We start from the raw sequence: 21,333 nt of genomic DNA, 5'->3' as shown, positions 1-21,333 counted from the left end.
CACCTTGAAACAGCAACTGATGGTCTGTATTGTTTTTCTGGAAGAGTTATGATGATCTCTGTTAAGGGAATAGCAATTCATTTATTCCAGCATTTCTTCTGATTTATCAAGATTCAAGAGAGCTATCTGATTTGTTTTGTAAAATGTTACCGAATAAGCAGTGTGTTCTGAGTTGTTATATGGGTTGGTGTCTCTAGGAAGATATTGCCATCAAATTCAGCTTTGACATATTTAGCAAATGAGCAAGGAAAACAAACAGGAACCCAATGCCAGAAAAAACACAAAGCTCTAGACACATACCATCAGCTCCTGAAGGAACCATCAAAAAGCCTGCGAGAGACAGTGGAGCATCTCTTTTCCCATCTTCCCTGGAGCTCTGTCTTTCCTGAGGGAAGGGGAAAGTGAGGGAGCCCAGGCAAGGGAGTTCTTCTCATCAGCTCCCAGCTGGCCTGAAAAGACTCTGTCCCTCTACATTTTATCTAATGTATCTGTTTTAGCATTTTAAAATGGTAAATCGGCTTGTGTGCCCTGGGAGAAAGGTACAAATCCAGTAAAAATATATATATTAGCTGACCAATGGAAAAAGAAATGCTGTAACAGGTCTGGGAACTTGCCTATGATTTCTGAGAACTTATCAAGGAAGTTAGAACTTCACCTAGCTAGGCCAATAATAATAATAATAAAATTTATTTATACTCCGCCCTCCCCAGCCAAGACCGGGCTCAGGGCGGCTAACATCAGGTATAAAAACAATTGATTAAAAAACAACTTAAAAACAGGATTAAAATGCAACTTAAAATGCAGCCCCATTTCAGTGGAAGCCCAGATCAAAAACTATTTGGGGGGGAGAAAACGTCAAATCTTCACCAAGGCCAACTATCCAGACTGGTCCTATGTGGGCCAGAAAAAAGCCAGGGAAGTCCCCAAATAGGGGTTCCATCACAGAAGGAAAAGGAAAAGGGGGGATCAGTCTGATTCCAAGCCAAAGTCCAGGTGGAACAACTCTGTCTTATAGGCCCTGTGGAAAGAAATCAGATCCCGCAGGGTCCTGGTCTCATGAGACAGAGCATTCCACCAGGCCGGAGCCAGTGTTGAAAAGGCCCTGGCCCTGGTTGAGGCTAATCTGACTTCCTTAGGGCCCGGGACCTCTATAGTTCTCCTCTGCATTGCTGCATACTAATTTAAATGCTCACACACATATCCACACCAGGGATGACTCCAAGGAGTAGTAAGAGGCAGCAGGCTGCAGGCACACACACCTTCTACTCCACCCAAATATTTATACAACTCTATTTGCTGCTAGTTATTAGCCACAGTAAAATAATAATAAATTGTCCAGTAGCACCTTAGAGACCAACAGGGCTACCTACCTGAATCTAGCCACAGTAAGTTAAAGTTCTACATAGGATGGATAAAATCTTTGATCTGTAGGTCCTGCCCTGCCAGCACACGAGCGCTGCCCGGTGGCGGCAAGCTTCAGGGGATGGCAGCCTCCTCAACACTGAGAAGGGCTCGGCCCCCTACCTTACCCCTTACCCCTCCTATAGTTTGCACCCCATGTTTCAGGCCAAGGTAGAGCAGCAAAGGTCCCCCCCCCCAGGTACGCACACCACACCATGTCAAGCGAAACGTTGTCCAGCAGAGGGCGCACAAGATACCCCGGACCAGCGTGATGTTTGAGGTTGCTTCTGGATAGCTCATGACCAAAGCTTCGTGATTGGCTAATTCGAAATATTCCTATGAGGAAGAAATAATGAGTTTCGGACTATATATTTTGGCAGGTGAAGGATTACATATGTCACGGAGGTATTCATTTTTATATTTAAATGCAGGGCGTTTTAATTGACTGATGATCTTAGAATTGCATTTTAAGATTTAATAACTTTCTGCAACTGAGCATAACGTGCAATGCTTGCTAACTGGATTTATTAAACAACATACATTTGAAGCACAGTGGCGCCAGTTCTGTATTTGTAAACTATGAGGCGGAAGTCTGATGAAATAATATTATATGCACTGGGATTAATAGAACTAGTCACGAAGTCTAGATTTATTTTATTTTATTTCCAAGGAAGTAAACTGCTTGCAGAGCATTTTTTGTTTGTTTTTCCTTTGAATTTTCCACAACGAAGGAAAATAATAATCAGCTGTAACATACAACAAGAACAAGACTAGCATGAACAATAGCAGTCCCCTCGATCTCTCAATAGAAGGCTTTTCCCTACAACTGTAGGTTTGACCATTGATACAGGATTGTGAGAGGGGCTGCAACAATAATTGAGTACTGTAGAGAGGAAGAGACAGGAAAAATGTAATTGGAGAATGCGGGCATCGATCCCGCTACCTCTCGCATGCTAAGCGAGCGCTCTACCATTTGAGCTAATTCCCCCGCACGCTACAAATTCTCCTTTCAGCCATTATAGATTATTACTCAACAGTGAGCGTTTTAGCCGACTTGTTCTTGCGGGAAATGCACTTCCTCGCCAAACTTAAGCCTAGTTAAAACAAACAAAAAGCAGAGATAAGTAAGTTCTGTCACCCAGCAAGGAGAAGCCACGCGGGGCTGGCGGGGTGGGGCTGGGGAGAAGGAACGGTCTGTGGGGAAAGGACTACATTTCCCATGAAACCTCACAGCGCGCATGCGTGACGTTTTCCTTTAGATCGCGCGCGCAGGTTCTAGGCGCCGACCGCGAGTTCCTTCAGTCAGAGAGAGAGAGAGAGAGAGAGAGAGAGAGAGAGACGGGGGCGCGTGCGCGCGTGCGTGTGTGAAGCAGCTGCTTCGCATTGTGCGAGGCAGAGACTGTTTGTGCTGTCGCGCGCGCGCACACACACAGAGAGAGAGAGAGAGAGAGAGAGAGAGAGAGAGAGAGAGAGAGAGAGCGTCGGCAGCAGCAGCATCCTCGGCCAGAGGAGGATGAAGAGCGTGGCGAAGGAGGAGGAACGGATTCCAGCAGCCGGTTCGGCGCGCGTCCACCGCCCCACCGCTCTGAGGTAAGAAGAGGGGAGCCGGCGCCGCTCGCTCGCTTGTTCGGGAGCGAGCGAGGGAGATGTTGTTGGGTCCTCCTGCCGCTGCCGTCCCTCGCAGAGAGGGGCGCGGGGAGCCGCCGTCCCGCGGGCTCCGAAAGAAGGCGACGGGGTTTGTGTGTGTTGTGTGTGTTCACCGCTACGAAGGGCGGGCTGTGCGGGGATGAGGGCAGGAGGCGTGTGCGCTATGTCTGTCGAGGGGAGAAAGGACTTAGCGGGATAAATGCATTATCGTGTGTATGGAAGCGGGAGGGGGGTGGTCTTGGTTGACAGGCGAGGGGAGGACTGCGCGGGGCCGACTGCTCCCTTCCCTGCGCCTGTATGTGCTATAGGGTGAAAAGGGGGTGTCATATATAATAGTGAACGGTTCTCGTGTTTTAGTTGTGCCAGGCGACCAGAGCGTGTGTTTACGTGTGTGTGTGGTTGTTGTTGGGTGGGGGTGTGGAGTCGGGTGCACGCGAGGCTAGGAGGGTGTGCGCTTTCATAGTGGGAGGATGGAATTTGTGTTATCTGGATGTTGGCGGACTTGGGGAAGAGGGTGTGTTGTGCTATTGTGCATGTGGAGCGTAGTCCTAGTCCTGGGGCTTGGAGAGCTTTTGTGGGATTGTGGGTAGGTCTCATCTGGCTTGGGCTGTGGAGAGTGGGAAAAGCCGGGATTGTTGGGGGTAAAGTAGAAGGAATATAAGTTCATTGTATTATTGTCCCGGGAGGCTATGAATGGACGAAAGGCAGATGATGTTCAGGGACGAACTGTTCTTTTCTTAAGTATATGCTTGTGACATGGTATGTATGTGTATGTATTTATCTTTGTATTATTCTTTGTGTAATGTATGATATGTATGTATGAGTATGTTTCATCTTTTGTATTATCTCTTGTGCAATGTATGGTATGTATGTACGTATGGTATGTATGTACGTGTATGTATTATCTTTTGTGCAATAAAATGTAAAATAAATAAATAAATAAAAATTATATGCTTGTGACTACACACAGCATGAGCGAGGAGGAGACAGCTAGAAGGATCTATAGTTTTCCCCGTCGAGTTGTGACCTTTTCTGTGCTGTAGTTGGCACATCTAGAAGGGGTTGTACTGAATTGATTAAATTCTTATTACAGGAATGATTTGTCAGGGGTAGATAAGAAAGCAGAAGTATAATCTGCTAATTTTCCCTTGGAGGGAAGGCATGGATTGGGTTTTCAGAGCATAAGAAAAAAGAGACTGCATTCTCTTCTCTAAACACCCAGAAAATAATACGTAATGACAGTTCCCCTCAAATGTGCAGGGTTCCATGTAAAGGACATTGCTACAGCCATAGGTGAATTGTTATTTGTTACCTTTTTGCAAAGACCAGCAAACAGCAGTGGGTAATCAAACCCTCCTGCTATGTGAGAGGGCTTGGTTCAGGTGTTTGTCTCTGTGCCAGAAAAGTCCAAGCCAGTATGAATACATACATTCAAGCAGTGGAAACTTTAAAATGGCTCATTGTCTATTCCGATGCTTAGTGGGGCTTTCATTTCTTCCTTTGACTAATAGCAGGCTCTGGCTTTAGTTGAGACATTGCTAAGTAATGGAACCTACATTATACAGTTCTTTTTTCTGTGGTTGGAATAGTTGCATAGAAAAACTGTTCACAAATAAAGGTACTTATCCACTGAAAACCATTTTAATACAAGGCACTGTTGCAGTATGGTCAAATAATTAAGAATTGTATAAACCAGGGTGGGCAAAGCTTGTAAATTGGAGGGGAAACACATTGAGGACATTTAAGAGAACATTTGTGTTGAGGACATCCCACATACTTTATTGTGACTGAAGTCTTTTTGATACATTATTGCTTTAATAGTGGAATAAGCATTGGAGGTAATGATATGGAATATTTGAGGTCATGAACCAAGGGTTATTTATTAATGAAATCCTTAAAAACATGGAGTGCAATACACAGTAAATAGGATCGGTACCAAATACTCTGGCATAATCCAGTTAATTTTGGTTGTGCGGATCTGTGGGACTAGTTAAGTGTGAATATCTTGCATTGATTTCACACATTTTGAGACTTACTTTGTATGGGGGGGTCTTAAAAGTTTTGAGTGTGTGAAGCAGTCCACATGAATACATCTAGCTGTGTGCATTTGTACACATTAATTATGAGATCATCAAACATATTTCCTTTCATAACAACATTGCTTTGGGGCTGTGCACTTATTTACCCCAAGCAACTGGATTTTGGTTGGCATTTGTAGAGGCAATTCTCATTAGCCCAAAGTCTACTACATGTTGCTGAGTGTTCTGCTTTGTTTGTTTTCTTACCTTGCGTTTTGATAATGGATTCTGCATTTAATCATTTCCCCAACTTCTGAAGTAGTCATCCCTGCTGCGCAAAGTATTCTTGGCAATTGGTTTTGAAAAATTGTGCAGGCTTCATTCCATTAACATCCTAGCAATTTTTTTGTTCCCTTTTATCTTCCCTGCCTTGTTCATGTGGAATACCTTATAGATTTATGTGCATATGTTTTTCTTCGGATGCACCAGTGCATTTCCTATATCATTTTACTTTTATTATGCATGGTGATAACTATACCTGGGTAATGTTTCTCTGATGTTTTCAAATCACAAAAAATAGCTTTATGTTTAATGAAGGAACTCTTTGAACTCTAAGTAGCCATGAGCACTTTGGATCCATTTTGCTTGGACAATATTGGATTAAGAGGCATTATGTAATTACTGCATAATATGTGTGTTTTCTGTCACTAGGAGTTCTGAAGTCAAAACCAGTTACATGAATTACTGTAAATGATGAACTGTAAATGTGGCAGGGGACTTTGAAGGGATTAGCTTACTCTTATCATGCTGTTGCCTCTGTACGTACGGTATATGTCAACTCCTCTGCCTTTGGACTTGCAGCGTCCTTTTGCATTATGTGATGCAGCTTTATAACCTCTGTTATATGCTTGTTTATATAGAAATGCTGCTTTCTGTAGAAGGAAATGAAATTGGAGGAAAGCAATAATCATTTTGATGTCATAACATTCCTGGTAGACCACTGTCTCGATTGGTTTTACTGTTGGAGACAAGCTGCTTGTTTGTAGAAGTGGCCTTTTACATCACAGCATGTGCACATACATGAGTTAGAACATGGATTATTCTGCACAGAGTCCAATCTCTGGACTTCTTTCACAGGTAGGAGTAATGATAAAAGTGCTCTGCTACCCTATTGCTAGTCTCTGTTGTTCAAAAATGAATGAATTAGGCTCCTAATCATTAGCAGCTTAGTTAAGAAAAGTGGTCCCAAAGAATGAGGGATTTGAAATGGTTGTGGTGAGGTATCTTGCTGGATCAGCAAATGCTGGTGAAAGCTTATTATCTCATTAGGCTACTAGAAGTTTTATTAAAAGGCATTGTCTTACATGTTCGTATGAGTTTTGTGTTCATTTTATAGGTCATGGTTATCTTTTTAGGATCCTTCCAAATGAAGGCTTAATACTGCAAACAGGGCAGGTTGTTAGCAACTACCCACCCCCCCAAAAAACACATCAGATTTCCCATTGGAAGGGTAAATTGGACTAAACTGTGGGGGGGATACAGGTTGACATTTGGGTGACAGTAACATTATGTGGATGCTGTAACAATTTTCATGCATGAGGAGTGTCATATCTGAGATTCTTGGGAACCTTGGGTAAAGGTGCACTCAGTGGGGGGTTTTAATCTCGAAAAGGAAAGCTATGCCAGCCAAGAATACTCATGCTGCTTCCGAATGCTCTTGGTGCACTGTGCACAGGGCACAACTGCCCCATTTTTGCCACCTGAGGTGAAACGGGAAGTTGCTGCCACCTCCCCACTGAAGCTAGGGTGCTGCTGTTGCCTCTCCTTGCTTTGATGGTGGCGGGAGGTGCCTATAGAACTTCAGTGCTGCTGTGGGTGCCTCCGACCCTCTCCTGTTGCTGGAGCAACAGCAAAAGCTCACCACTGCTTCTCCTCACTTCTCTGCCAATGGCAGTGTGTGAGCTCAGTGGCAGGCAGGCACAGCTGTGGGAACTGCTACCTCTGGACTCTGTTGGGATCCTGCCGCCTGAGGCAATTACCTCAGTGTGGCTAATGGTGATGCCGGCTCTGGCTGTGCATAATGAGAATAGCAGAGCTCTTGCAATGGTGGACCCTTTGTGGCCTTGTGTTTCTGACAAATATATGACATTGCAGCTTCCTAGAACTGTCTTTGCTTGGTTTCTGCATCCAAAGTGGTACAGAAGCCAGTATATTAGCTTCTTGCTGCTCATTGATAGAGGCTTCTTTAGATGAGAAAATTTCAGAGATGTGGAAGATTCCTTGCCCTCTAATTGTATGGGGTGCAATTGTATTTTTCCCTGATGATCCCTGGCAATAGTAATAATAATCATGGGTCCGTGATATATTCAACTTATGCATACTCAAAGTTAGACCCATTGGGTTGTATCCAAAGTACTGCTATTGAGAACGTTAGGCCAGCACAATAATTTCTCCTTATGTGACAGGATGTTCTCTCCATCCCTTTCCCCTCACCCTACAAAATCTGTTCTGAGGATTTCCTAACTCCCCAGAGCAGATTGGGGATTGTGTGGGGCATGTGGTGAGGAAATCCTGGTGCTATTCCTTGTGCTAACACAATCATTTAGATGAATACTGTACCACGTATTGCAATAAATGGATTTCACCCATATATATATATATATATATATATATATATATATATATATATATATATATATATCACAGTATCGTGGGAGGCAGTTCAGACCAGAAACAAAGTTATTAAAAGAACAATCAGCACTGCTCCACAGAAATCTGTATTACTAGTGTTACAAGTACCTGTTAGACAGTGACTCTGGCATCACTGGGGATGAGCAGGACACTTTCCACTGTTCCAAGCCCAGCACTGCTTGAAATTTTGTTTTAGTTCAGTAAAGGTTGAACACTATTTTTGTGATTTCTTTGCTGTGTGTAATGTTTTATCTGTACTGTATAGGCATTAAATTGGATTGTGAGATGAGATTTCTTGCCAGTTACATATTTCTAAAGTTTACTTATTCCTAAAAGTGTACTAATAGATTTGGGCAGCATGTCTATTTTGTTTCCTTTGTTTCTGCCCTGGTTTTATAACATATTTAAAACTACCCAGAAAAATGAGTACAGTAATAAGGATATGAGTATAGTTAACACTATTCCAGCAAATAGCATGAAGTGCTAAATCTGTACAACAGTTTTTTGTTGTTTTAAAAATGTCTGCTAATTTTATTAATGGCACTGTAGTCTGAATGATACAAGACTTATTTCCAGGATGAAGTTAATACTTGGACTCAAAGTGAAATTATCTGCCTGCTTGTGGTCTGGTGTTAATAGAGGATAACCGAGAGCTCTTTTCTGTGAAGGAATGTGTGAAACCTGAGTTCGGGTATAAGTGTTAGCTTTGAAAAATTGCTGGCATTGAATTTATTGAATTATGAATCCACAGTTCAGTTGACAATTATTTTTAGTAATGAAAATGAGGGGTTTTTTGGAGTTTAAGAAATAAAGAAATTAAATACATGAGTGTATTTTGCATGACTAGCAGATATTTAAGGGAAATGGCTTTAAGAAAATAAGCATTGAGAGAATGCCTGACTTGGATTTATTGTGAATGTCCTTATGAATCCAATATACTATGAAATTTTGAATTGCATAAATATATAGGGCAATTAGCTAGATTTTCCCCATAATAAATGGGTGTTAGTGTAACACACAGCACAACTACACATCTTCCCTCTGCACATTTGTAATTGCTAGTCTTTTGTGGCAATTTGCCTATTCCAAAGGAGTTAGAAAATGTAAAATTTTAAAAGCATCATCTCAGTACTGGAAATAAAAGCGGAGCATTCTTCTCTTTGTCAGAATAATTTGATTTAGAATTTTATTCTAGCCCTTTTGCAAACCATTAATAGCTTTCACTCAAAGCAAATACTTAGTCTTGACAAGGATGTACACATGAACCAGCAGGACCCTCCACTGTTGAGCAGATTAATTCCTTTTAGTGCAGCACAGAATTTCCCTGTTTTGGAAGTTACTTGGCTTTAATCCAGGGAAATTCTCCTTGAAGCATGTGGTATCCATTGCAAGAGGCCCAAAGGATATATAAATCCCAGATGGAATTATCGTCTATACAAAATTTCTTCAGACAAAACAAAGGAATATAGTCTTGATTGTGGTTCTGGATGGACAGAACCCAACCTTATTTTTCAAGCCAGTTTTCCTTGATGTTAACAGCATCATTTAATGCAGATCTAGCTACTGCCAAATATACTCCTGTATAATGTACTGCTCAGTCTAGCTCCCCTCTAGGCTGTTTCTGCCCTGTTGTTCAAAAAGGAAAACTGGTCATCTCTCCCCCCCACCACCCAGTTTTCCTCTCTTTATATATTAAAAATTAATCATCTATTCCTTAGAAAATCAGGAGACAAGAGGGACAAAGCCAACTCTACACATATATTTCAGTCAACTACTAAACTAATGGGAAATATGGCCTGCTTTCCAACTGCTGAAGCTCTCTCACTGGATCTAACTACTGCTGTAGTTTGGTATTTCAATTTAGAGCTTGACATGTGGGAATTCTTGAACATTTCCAGTTCTAAAGTACATCAGACTAGAAACTTGTTAAGATCATAGCTCCGGAGCTTGTTATACAAATGTCATGTTCATAGAGCTTCAGGGATAAAGCCAACATGCTGTTCACAGATCATTAGGAAAAATTTTTTGACTCTTTCATTGTGCTAGATAGATGTTGCTCCCACTCCGTTGGGTGAATTCTGTAGCTAGTATGATGAAAAAATACTATATAATTCTGTAATTGAGTTATGATTGGACTGGGACTTGGTGCATGAACTCAAGCCACTTCAAGCCCTCTAAGATATAGGCTCTAATGGGAGAGGATGGTGAAGATTGAGGTTGTACTGTGTAATGGATATCAACATCATCTGCTATGCACAGGACTTTTTTCAGTTGTGTGGATCTGTGAACTTCTGAATCTGCCTCCATTGATCTGAAGTTATACAAATTCCTTCTTGTTTGTACACTTTTTATTTTTTATTATTTATTAAATTCGTATATCTGAAAATCACAGAACAGAAAAATACAGAATGCGAATACAAAATACATAGTAAAACAAAAACAAAACCCCCAATAACCCCTCTGTGAATATCAGTATACATTCTGATAGCATTTTTTATTTTGATTTTACTGAAATTAGGAAAGTAACAGATGGCCACAGAGTTGTGCCTGGATGGCTTAACCTCTTCCTTCTTTAGAGAACAACTGTTATCTCCTGTTGTTCTCTCTCAGATCAACCAAGAATGTCCTCTTTGATTATTTAATCTCTGCTGGTTGCAGAGACAGGACTTCTCAGTGGCTTGCTCACAACTACCGTACATAACGCCTGTCTCTTAGTGGCTCCCAAAGGCAGGGCTCTAAGGAGTTTGAGATGGCAGCTGGTGAATGTGTTTATGTAGGAGGTTTAGTTTAGTTTTACTTATGTTGAATAATAACATGCACAACAGTGCCTGCAATTTCTTAACTTTTCTGAAGGCATGTAATTAAATGTCTTATATTTTCCCCTTGAAACCAGATGTTTTGGAGGAATTAAAACTGCTGCAATAGTTTTCGAGACTTCAATATGAATGTAGCCTGCCTGCTTTCATCTTTCCACATTCATTATTTTGGTTTTTTTAGTGACTAGAAGTTAGTAACACTGTCCTTTTGGCTATCTAAGCTTGCTGTGTAAATTCTCAATATAGACTTGGGAGGTCATAAACTATGACTTGCCAAACTACTATGGTGTATGTGGAGTGCAGACAACAGTGAATAACATTTAGCTTTCTGTTCATTCAGTCCTACATGCTTGCAGTGCGTAAGTGCTTCAGGATGAATAGTTTTTGAGCTGGTTTGTCTGAGAAAGTTAGGTTCTTGAGTGTAAGGTGGTTGGAGGTATTGGAGGTGGTTTATGTAACAAAGTTATTAGTTGCACCTAAATCATCATCATCATCATCACTTTTAATTTGTATACCGCCTTTCTATCATACAATACTCAAAGCGGTTTACAAGCTGAAGAAACAGAATCTCATGAAATACAAAACAACCTTATAACTATCTAATGCAATACAAAAATATGATAATAAAACATAGCTTTAAAATAAGCAATCACATGTTGCATGTTTCATACTAGAGAGGGCTATAGGAAGTGGAAATATTTGGCTACATATCTGATAAAAATAGTTGCAGGAACTGCTACAGCTACATGAACTGCAGCTCTGGAGATATTTTAACTTCTCTAAATTTAGCTAGTTCCTCATTTCTTATTTTTATATAATATCTGGCTCTTTTAAACTCCTTTCCGTAGAGTCTCTTTGCTGAATGAAAGGTCACCCACTGACTTAACAGTGCAAAAGGATTAAATTACAAAATCTCATGACAGGGCACTCTTCATTCTCACAGAATTTAGAGATTCAGGATTGAGGCCAAGCTTGCCAACTGAATTTTCTACAACTAAAGCTGTGTTTTTGATGCAGTCTAAGTTACTGGAACATTTGTGTGTTCAACCAAATTAATTCTTAATAGAGGCTCATCCAGAGGATGGCTGGAGCCAAATCTTTTCTGCTTGCTTTTTCTTAGCATGCATGAGAGAGGAGTTGCCTGAATTCTGAAAAATAATCCCACACTGTTTTCCCTATTAATACACTTTTTATTGAAATGTTCTTCTGATCAGTGCTGCACTTGAAAGTTGGCTGATTTATCTGATCTCTCCCTTCAGAATAAAAGTGTCATAGAACAGAATCTGGCTTAGGCGGGCCTAATGATGTTGGTTTTTAACATCTATTTATTAATTTTGACCCCTTTCCTCTTCCAAGCATACATAGTATGCATTTAAAGGAATCATCCTGACAAATCCGCATGTAGCATTGGGGAACTATTTCTACAAAGTCATTCAATGAGCTTTGCTGCTGAAATGCCCCCAAGTCAAATACCCTAGGTGCTGGACCTCTGTGATTCTATGAGCCACACAGAGCATATGTAACTTTAGTGCAGCAATGGGAAACCTGTCACTCTCCAAATGAAGACAGGCTACAACTTCAACCATCCCTGGCTATTGGCTATGTAACCTGTTGCTGGTGAGAGCTGCAGTTCAACAACATCTGGAGGGTCATGAAATAGCCACCCCTGTATATTAAGACCATTCCTGCCTGAGAAGGTGATTGGTAGCATATTTCAGAGTTACTTTTAAATGGCATTCTATTGAAATCTGGGAAGCACTGTATATCTGGCAGTGGCAGTCATTGTTGCCTTTCCCACTGTGATTCCTCATCTGCTGCAGTAGGGAGAAAGGTTGTGAGATTTATTCTCTTGGTGCTAAAGAACAGTCAAAACTACAACCATGATAACATAAATTACACAATGCAGTACTTAGGCCTTCATATTACTTAGGTTTTATAAACGTGCAAATATGAGGTACCGTACTTAATCATGCAGCAGAGTAATTCCTAGGCTACTTTCACAGAAAATATTGGCAAAGCACATTAAGTACTCATGCATAAATTATCCAGGCATAATTATTTCATCTCTGTACTGCTCACGCACAGAAGAGTGAATACAAATGAAGAAAGAGAAAAGTGTATATATCCATTTGAACAGTGCTTTTCTTCAGTTATCACCATTGGAGATAAAGGGAAGAAGTGGCTTCAGTTCCAAGAGCATCTTTGTGAATGGTATCTTAATCTTAAAGTGGTGTGCATAGAGATTTGTTTGGGTGATTGCCAATAAAAGTGCACATAAATAAAAGAATTGCAAGTAATCTGAGAACAAATGAATATTAGAGTAAGAGAGATCAGTGTCAGTGGCGAACCTTGGGGTCTCAAATTTCAGCGGTACCCTGTGCGACACCAACATTTGGCCCCCTGAACCTTCCATTCTGCATCATAGTTGCGGTGCTCCTGAGGCTCTGTGCTCAGTGCGACTGAACCAGCTGCTCTCCCCCAAAACTGTCTCTGTCAGTATTATCGTATCAGATTCATGGGGTTGGAATTCCAAGTTCTCATTTTGAAAAGTAGCATATTTGCTGTTGTATCATTGTCCTCTGTTAGCTAAAAGAACACATGTACTGCCTCAATTTCATTCGGGATTAGAGATATGTATATGTACTTTTAGCATCTTTTAAAAAGCTGTGTGTCTTATAGAGGTCTTTGGCAATAATATTTAATACCTTTGCAAAAAACGTATTGAGCAGACTTCCTTCAATGATAATGACATGAGTTTTTTTTAAGAGTCTTATAGAATATATAAAACAGAATTCTCTCTGCATAAATAACATGTGATACTTTCTCCAGGTGACAAATTTTTGCTACATTATGTGTAAATATTAACCTCTCCCTAGTTCAATCACTGTTAGCCTCGTGTACTGTGAATGGAAGATTACAGGAGCAGATGTTAAAATCTAGAGGATTTTAATTCAAATTCTAAGAAGTTAAAAAGTTAGCTGATGTTTTGGGGGAGGATCAGCTATACAGTGAATTAGTAGAAAGTAAGTTCCCTTCTACTGAAGGGAATATTGTTAGAAAGTAGTATAGGGGAGAAAGAGTTTATGTGGCGGAGAGAGCTAGAATATACTGCAGTTATTAAACAGTTAATGCAAATCTTTTATTAAAATCCCACCAAAATAACTTCATGATTTTCAGTACCTTTCTTTCAAGCCTGAACCATCTCAGCAGGATTCACCTGTGATGTTTTATAACTGCATCACCTGTGATGCTTGGATTGTGCTTTTGATGATGGCAAGGAAATGATGTCTTTTCAACCAGCATCTATTTTATTTAGGTTGATTCACTTCCTAGTTCCCATTATGAGGGCCTATTCCGTTGCAGCAGAGACACTGCTTCCTCTGAAGTTAGATGTCAACACTGTGTTATATTCAACAAAGTAGTCCTATTAGTGCAAGGCCTGTGCAATGGACTTCCTCTCCCTCTGTCTTCCCCAACATTTGCTCAGATTGCAGGGTTGCATGGAGAGCAGAAAAGGAGAAGTCCCATTGCTTAGATAGGTGTATTTTCACTTACAGGACAAGCTTTCATGTCACCAAATGTGTTTGAAACTGCAAACCTATACCTAGTTTCCTGGGTGTTCTAAATAAATATGTATAGGATTATACAGTGGTACCTCAGGATACAGATGCTTCAGGTTACAGATGCTTCAGGTTACAGACTCCACTAACCCAGAAATACAGTAGTACCTCGGGTTAAGAACTTTGCTTCAGGATGAGAACAGAAATCGTGCGGCAGCGGCATGGTGGTAGTGGGAGGCCCCATTAGCTAAAGTGGTGCCTCGTGTTAAGAACAGTTTCAGGTTAAGAACTAATTAAGTTCTTAACCTGAGGTACCACTGTACTGCAACTTCTTTATGTAGCACCATCTAAGATGAGTACAAAAGACCTAGTGAGGTCAATGAAATATTAACACAATGCATTCATTTTGTGGCTTAGAGAGGTAACCTGATGGACTGTTCATTAATCTTCCATTCTTGATAATCACTTGGTTTTAAAAATTGGTATTCTTGTACCAGACCATCATGTTACCATAGATTCTGACCTCTGTATGCTGGTATGAAGCAGAATCTCCAAACACAGCCCAGGAGAAGGGGCTGGACCAAAGTCTTCATCCAGATAACAGGATTAAAGGAAATAAAAGGTTGAAAGTAGAATAATGGAGTTGTATATAAAAGGGAAGGTGATAAAGTTGCACGTCAGAAACAAAACAGATGGGGGTCCTGCACAGCATTAGCTGCTGTGGAATTGATACAAATGAGGAAAAGGTGAAGAACCACTATGCTCACCTTGGTTGGCATTTCTTGTGGCAAGGAGATTGGGCTTTAATCTTTTACAGTTCAATGAAATAGAGAAGTGGGGGGGGGGCAGGGAAGCAACACATTCCTAATACAATAATCAAACTCCTACAGTGTAGTGGCTGACATTGGGGATAGAGGGAGAAATTAGCATTATGTCTACAATCACAATTCCTCAGGTGGAAGGAGTGTTTGGGGGGGGCAGCATGATGGAGACAACTGTGTTAGTGCCATGCATTATCTTGAAATAGTTTGAATTGTGCCAATGGATGCCAGGCACTTAGAGCAGATGCTGCCTAAGAACATATTCCCAGTATCACCCCTGATATTAAACTGTAGAGTGGTGCTATTCTGTGCTCTTAGTAGAACACATTGTGCCATTTGGGGTTGCAATTTATTTATTTTTCCCAGCTGTCCATTAAAGGCAAATTCCTGCAATATATGTGGATGTGTTAGGAAGGGGACACCATCAAACTATAGTTTCATGTATGAGCTTTGTTTTCAGATTTGCTAGTGATGCACAGAGAATCTTCAAGCATTGCAGCTGGTTCTCCAGGTGTACCGTGTATCGGTAGTTTCAGTTTTAGCAATACCTTTTCTGTTTGTGCCATTTGTTAATGTTAACATCATTAAAGCTATTGGCTGAATTATATGGGAGGCAGAGGAAATATTAGCAACATTTTATTTCCCTTGGTGGTCACTTTCACTTTTTCTTCAACATAATTGGAAATACTGTATGGTCTTTTGGGGACAAAGGAGAAATTTGCACTCAGCTGCATAGTTAGTATTGTTTTAATGCACCTATTTCCAAAATATGGAATGTTTCCACCATTAAGCTTAACATCAACAGAGAGATATTCATTTCACTGACACTAAAGCAAATTGGATTTCTGCAGAAAAAGAAACAATTTGCCACTGAAGTGGATTTGTAATCCTATTATTTTCATGTTCACTGTGTGTATATGTGTCTGACTTATTCTTAATAAAGTGATTATTCTCACTTCAGAATGTGCAGTTACTTAAGTTTGCACTTAAGTCTTACATACTGTAGTAGCTTGTGGCTTTCCATACTCCTCCTAATCCACGAGAGAGTGACACATTCATGATGTCTACAATATATAAAAAATTTATTGTGGGTGGGTGTGTAGTGTATCTCTGTTGAAAGAATTGGAATAGAATAAGGTTTTCATGTAAACTTTTTTGCGGTAGATCCTGAGAAGTGTCAGAGGAATGAGTGGGCAGAGGGTGACTTTCTCATTCTTGCTAAGCTTTTTGAAAAATCTGTCCTGAGGGCCAGGGAACTTTCCTGAATAAGGCAGGATGACTGAGGATCATGGAAAAATATCCAGAGGCAGCTTTAGTGAGAAGGCCTCAATTTTTCTTGATGTAGCCAAGAAGTAGTAGTAGGGGGCATAACCCTTCCATAGGGTTCTAGCACTTATATAAGAATTGAAATAACCTGACTATTCTTATGCAGCTTTCCTCTGAAGCTTTTCAGTTGCTTCCATAACCATGTTTGTCATGTGATAATTACTACTTTCATGTAATTGACTGGGTTGTATCCAACAGTCAATTTGTTTGCACAAGGACTTTCACCTGTGCAACAGAACTTCCCCAACTTCTCTTCCCCACATGTGCCTCCCAGATTTGTTCTGTGGTTTTCCCCAACCCTTCTGAGCAGATTTGGATGGTGGCATGTGGGGAGAGGGTAAGTTCTGATGCGCAAGCAGAAGTCCTTGTGTGAGCGGGGCAACTTTGCTGGATACACCTGTTTGCGGGGTTAGAAACTGATATATAAAAGCTAGGAGCTAAATGGCACGTTCAACCTAGGTTATGGGCACCACAGTGGAATGTCTAGGCACACTTTTTATAACAAGAATACAAAGCTAAAAATGAATGAACTGCAGCTAAAAACTTATGTTCATTTTTCACATGATCTAGTCCTCATCTGAAGGCTGCAAAAAACAAAGCCATGCTTCCCCTGCATGCCCCATTAATATTCTTATGAGGGTCCCTCAAACAGCTGCCTTTCTGTAAAGCCAGCTTAGAGGCAGAACCTATCAGCTTGCCTGATGCTGCAGTGATTTCTTGGAAGTCAAGCAGGCAGGAATTTCTCCTCCCATGCCCTCAACATCAGCAGTGGCAGTTTTAATTTGAAATCTTAGGTGCAGTACTGCACCCAGAGCTCAGAAATTGCTCATGCTAATGAAATTCCCAGTCGCAAAATGTGCCTAGAACAATAGGAGTTTCGAATGCTGCCTGTTTGTATATAATGGGTCTTGTGATTGTAACAACCCTACCATTAGGCATGGTGACATAACTTCCTCAGGCAGCTGCTTTTGAATGTCATAAAAAGGCAGCAAGTGGATAAATTATTTAATTTGTTTTATTTTTACTGCTAGTGAGGGGGAGATATGATTATCGGATCTTCTGCTTAAAATGCCAAAATAACTTGGCTGGCCACGGGTGCACCTGACTTGTAGTGGCAATATGTCTTGGTTCTGGGCCTGGCCACAACTGGTCATGTACATTTTAGTTTACAGACTTGTGCTTTCTCAGGTTGGCTTTTGCATGTTCCAGCATACAGTGAATGCAAAAGTGTTGGTTCACTTGCATGTTTGCTTACTTTGCATGTTGTAACACATGAATGAATCCTGAAGTAGGCTGCTTTTCTATACACATTTACCAGGAAGTAAGCCCCATTGAACTTACTGGAGTTTAATTCTGAGTTAACATTTGTAGGATTGGACTAAAGCAAATGTGCAGATTGTGAACATTTTTATTATGAGGATATTTGCATCGATTCAGACATTTGTAAATGTACCGTAGCAATCTTGTAGTTGTGGTGGGGCTGGACATACACTTTGCTTCCCATATGATATTACAAGTACCCCTACTTCAATTTATTGTTTAGTAACACAGAAATCAGAGGTATGCAAGTAATGAGGGTACATGTGTGTGTCTCATCTTTCCTGCTACATTGTGTTGTGTTGTGGAGTGGAGTGCACACATGGAAATTTGCCATTCACCCATATGTATAGGATTGCTGTATTTAAAATGTTTGAAATGGCCCTACATTCCCTCTACTAAACTGATTTGCCACTTGAAACAGCTTTGTCACTATTTCTTAACACAGTGTAACACTTTGAAGTGTCTCTTTATCTTTCATTTGATCAGGGGCGTCTTAAGCGTATCTGGTGCTGTGGTGCACGGATCCCTCCGCCGCCCCCATGTTTCCCTCTGGGTGGGCAGCAGCTGGAGGGCGGGCAGGACGGAGGCTGGGGGCATAGCATGGCATAGTGGAGGCGGGCAAGGGCTGCGCTGCCAGCGGAGCTGGAGGGTAAACTTTACATCCCCTCCCTGCCGCATGGCCTGGCCCCCACCGGCTAGGTGACGCGCACAGTCATGCTCTCCCTTCCTCTGCATTTGCAAGCAACACCTGCGGCGCTTCGGCTCTGGGGGACTGGCAGCGGCGGCAGCGCTTGCTCGATTGGCTCGGGGAAGCGGGCAGGCAGAGGAAGCTCCTTGGCTCCGGAGAGCAGCTGGGCAGCAGAGGCAGTGAGGTCCGGCGGGTCCTCCTGCACGCCCGGAGCGCCATAGAGCAGCCGCGACGTGGGAGCTGCAGGCGGAGGCGCCAGGTACTGCCCGCCGAACTCGCAGGCAGGCAGGCGACAACAGCCCCGGTGGGTGCAGGGTGGCCTCTCTGGGAGCCTTTTGGCTTTTGTGAAGGTGGCGGCCTCCTCCACACCGTAGGGTAGCGGCAGGCGCAGGCTGTACGTGGCGGGGCGCCACTGCAGTTCCCTCCCGTGGACCTCGAGCTGAGCCTGGGTGGCCGAGCTGAGGCAGGGCAGCTCCACCGTCACCACAAACTCGCAAACAGGGAAAGGGGAGACCACCGGCAAAGCCATGCAGCTCCCCCACTTGCTGGGGCACCCCTGAGAGGCGGGCGCCCTGGCGCAATGCGGCAGTAGTCCCAATAGGAAAGACGGGGCTGCATTTGATAAATGTGTCTTAGCATGCACCAAATAGTTTTTTTCTTGCTTCTTAGCCTCCTGGTTACACTTTTGTGGTTTTGTATACTTTTGAACAGGATGTAGCAACTGAGCTTTATGCAGCATCGGATGAAGCCTAGAAATATCCACAAATAGAACATACTTTTGCAAGCAAAATGTGCAGTGAATAAAGAAGTAAAGTGAAACACATGTTGCAGTTGCTTTGTTTGGAGGTAGCTGGAAATGGTTGCTCCTCGAATGACTGAAAAGTTTGAATCTCATTGCACTTGGAGTGCAATTTCTGTTAATTACTGGAAATCCTTGTCCCAGTTCTACTGAAGCTAGTGGCAAACAGTGTTGAAGTTGGTTACTAGTTGCCTGTTCCTTGTTTCTACAATACAGTGGTACCTCGGTTTATGAACACGATTGGTTCCGGAAGTCTGTTCATAAACTGAAGCGTTCATAAACTGAAGCAAACTTTCCCATTGAAAGTAATGGAAAGTGGATTAATCTGTTCCAGACGGTCCACGGAGTACTTAAACTGAAGCGTTCATAAACTGAAGCAAACTTTCCCATTGAAAGTAATGGAAAGTGGATTAATCCATTCCAGACAGGTCCGCGGAGTACTCAACCTGAAGCGTACTTAACCCGAAGCATGGGTGTAATTGGTTCTGGAAGTCTGTTCATAAACTGAAGCGAACTTTCCCATTGAAAGTAATGGTAAGTGAATTAATCCGTTCCAGGTGGGTCCGCAATGTTCGTAAACTGAAAATTCATAAACTGAGGTGTTCATAAACTGAGGTTCCACTGTAGTTTGAAACACAGTTCAATCTGAAAACATTAAAAAAGAATTAAAGTTTGCATGTCCCTAAACCCCAGCATCATATTTGGCTGAGGTCCGCAATAGAATTTTTTTTGCAATAAAAGCTATTGCAATTGTGCAATGCTGTAAGACAACTTCGTATTCATTTTAGCACTATGCTCAGCTTATTAACAAATTGTATGCTGCACCAGTGAACTTGTGAAAGACAGAAGATCCATTCAATTTTCTGTATTTGAAGTGAATCGCTTCATGTTGTAGGGATGAAGAAAAAGGTTCTCATTGACTCCAATTTATGCAGCCTGGTTCTTTAATGTTTTATGGAAAAGAAATTCCATACAGCGTGGGATACTTCTAATCCTGTATTAATGTTCCCTAAAGCTAGATGATGATGATTAAGTGAAGCAATATTTCTTGTAAACCTGGTTTGGCTAGAAATGGTGTAGGGCACTGAAGTTTGTTTTGTTGCAATTTCTTATGAAGAGTAGGAGCAGGGTGTGTCTGTTCTCTCTCAGTTCTAAATGTGGTTCAGTATTCTGTGTCAATCTTGATGTGCTAAGCTTGGGGTTTGTTCTAAGAGCTGAACCAGCAGGAGTCTGAAAACAGTCTGAAGCAACACTCCCGGCCAGGTAAGCCCCAAAGAGCGGGGAAGAACACATTTGGGAGTTATTTGAGGTGGATTTAAGAAAGCATCTATAATAGAAATAGTTCAGAATGCACAAGTACATATTTTTCCAGGTGTCAACAACATCAGCTTGAATTTATGTCCAAATTGCATCACTGTTTCATTCCTCCAGTAGCTTTCTTAAGCTACACGGCACAGATTGTTTAGTTGAAATGGCTCTATCAGCGTCAATAAAAAGAATAATTAGGTTTTTAAAAATTGGCTCTGTACACATTTCTGTTTTCCCAAGGTACTGCACCCAAAGTACTCTCAATGTTGCTTTGTAAAGCAGTGTTCATATGATGGCCACAATCCACATCTATCCTGTTGGTTCTGATGGAATGCTGCATTTTGATGCATCCCCCCCACCAGCATCAATCCATATTGAGAAAAAGATTGAGCTAGCTGTGTTTTAAGATATTAATTACACAGCCATACAGTAGATTGATCTACACTGAGCCCTGCAAGACTCATGGTTGCTCAGCTTGTCAATGGCTAAATTGCTTTACTTTAGTAGTTCTGGCAAGGTGTCCTCTAAAGTAGCTAGAGGTAATTGACGAGAATACTATGGGGACAGATGGGGGCTAGCTTGAAGAAATGCTGCAAAATGTAAAGTGTACAATAGCTCTTTAGATCATAGGCACATTTTATGGTGGTGGAATGAAATCAAGCAAGTGGTAGGGTTGGTGAGGGGGATAAAGGTTTAATATTTGTCATCTGAGATTATAAACCTGCACTATTTACACTTAATTTACAGAGAGGGGAAATACCATAAAATAGCTAGAACACATAAACTCGAACATGGACTGCTTTGGATAGATGAAACATGGGTTGAACGGGAAACCTTGGCTATGGAGGAGAGGTTTTATATTTTTCCTTCGTAGCTGCCTTGTACCACTCACCTAGGAGTAAGCCACATTGAACTTGATGAGACTTACTCCTGAGTAA

General features: G+C 41.5%; 1 protein-coding gene and 1 non-coding gene across 5 annotated transcripts in view; one reads left to right on the top strand and one right to left on the bottom strand.

Annotated features, from left to right (window-relative positions):
• Positions 1–2,316: 2,316 nt before the first annotated feature.
• TRNAA-AGC (transfer RNA alanine (anticodon AGC)) lies at positions 2,317–2,389 on the bottom strand. The gene has a single exon. It is a non-coding gene; the product is annotated as a tRNA-Ala (tRNA).
• Positions 2,390–2,750: 361 nt separating this feature from the next.
• Positions 2,751–21,333, top strand: part of LOC118088609 (uncharacterized) — an 82,601-nt gene continuing 64,018 nt past the window's right edge. Inside the window, exon 1 of one of the 4 annotated variants that reach the window (XM_035122462.2) lies at positions 2,751–2,991. The gene's annotated coding sequence lies outside the window, so the exon portion shown is untranslated. Of the gene's footprint in view, positions 2,992–3,028; positions 3,137–3,162; positions 3,808–7,781; positions 20,351–21,333 lie in introns of those variants that run through there. The other 3 variants (XM_035122488.2, XM_035122479.2, XM_035122471.2) reach the window with 3 other exon arrangements.

This window comes from Zootoca vivipara, chromosome 1, assembly GCF_963506605.1.
Source record: "Zootoca vivipara chromosome 1, rZooViv1.1, whole genome shotgun sequence".
NCBI classification, from domain to species: Eukaryota; Metazoa; Chordata; class Lepidosauria; order Squamata; family Lacertidae; genus Zootoca; species Zootoca vivipara.
Note: the sequence above shows the minus strand (reverse complement) of the source record. Positions and strands in the feature narration are given on the sequence as shown.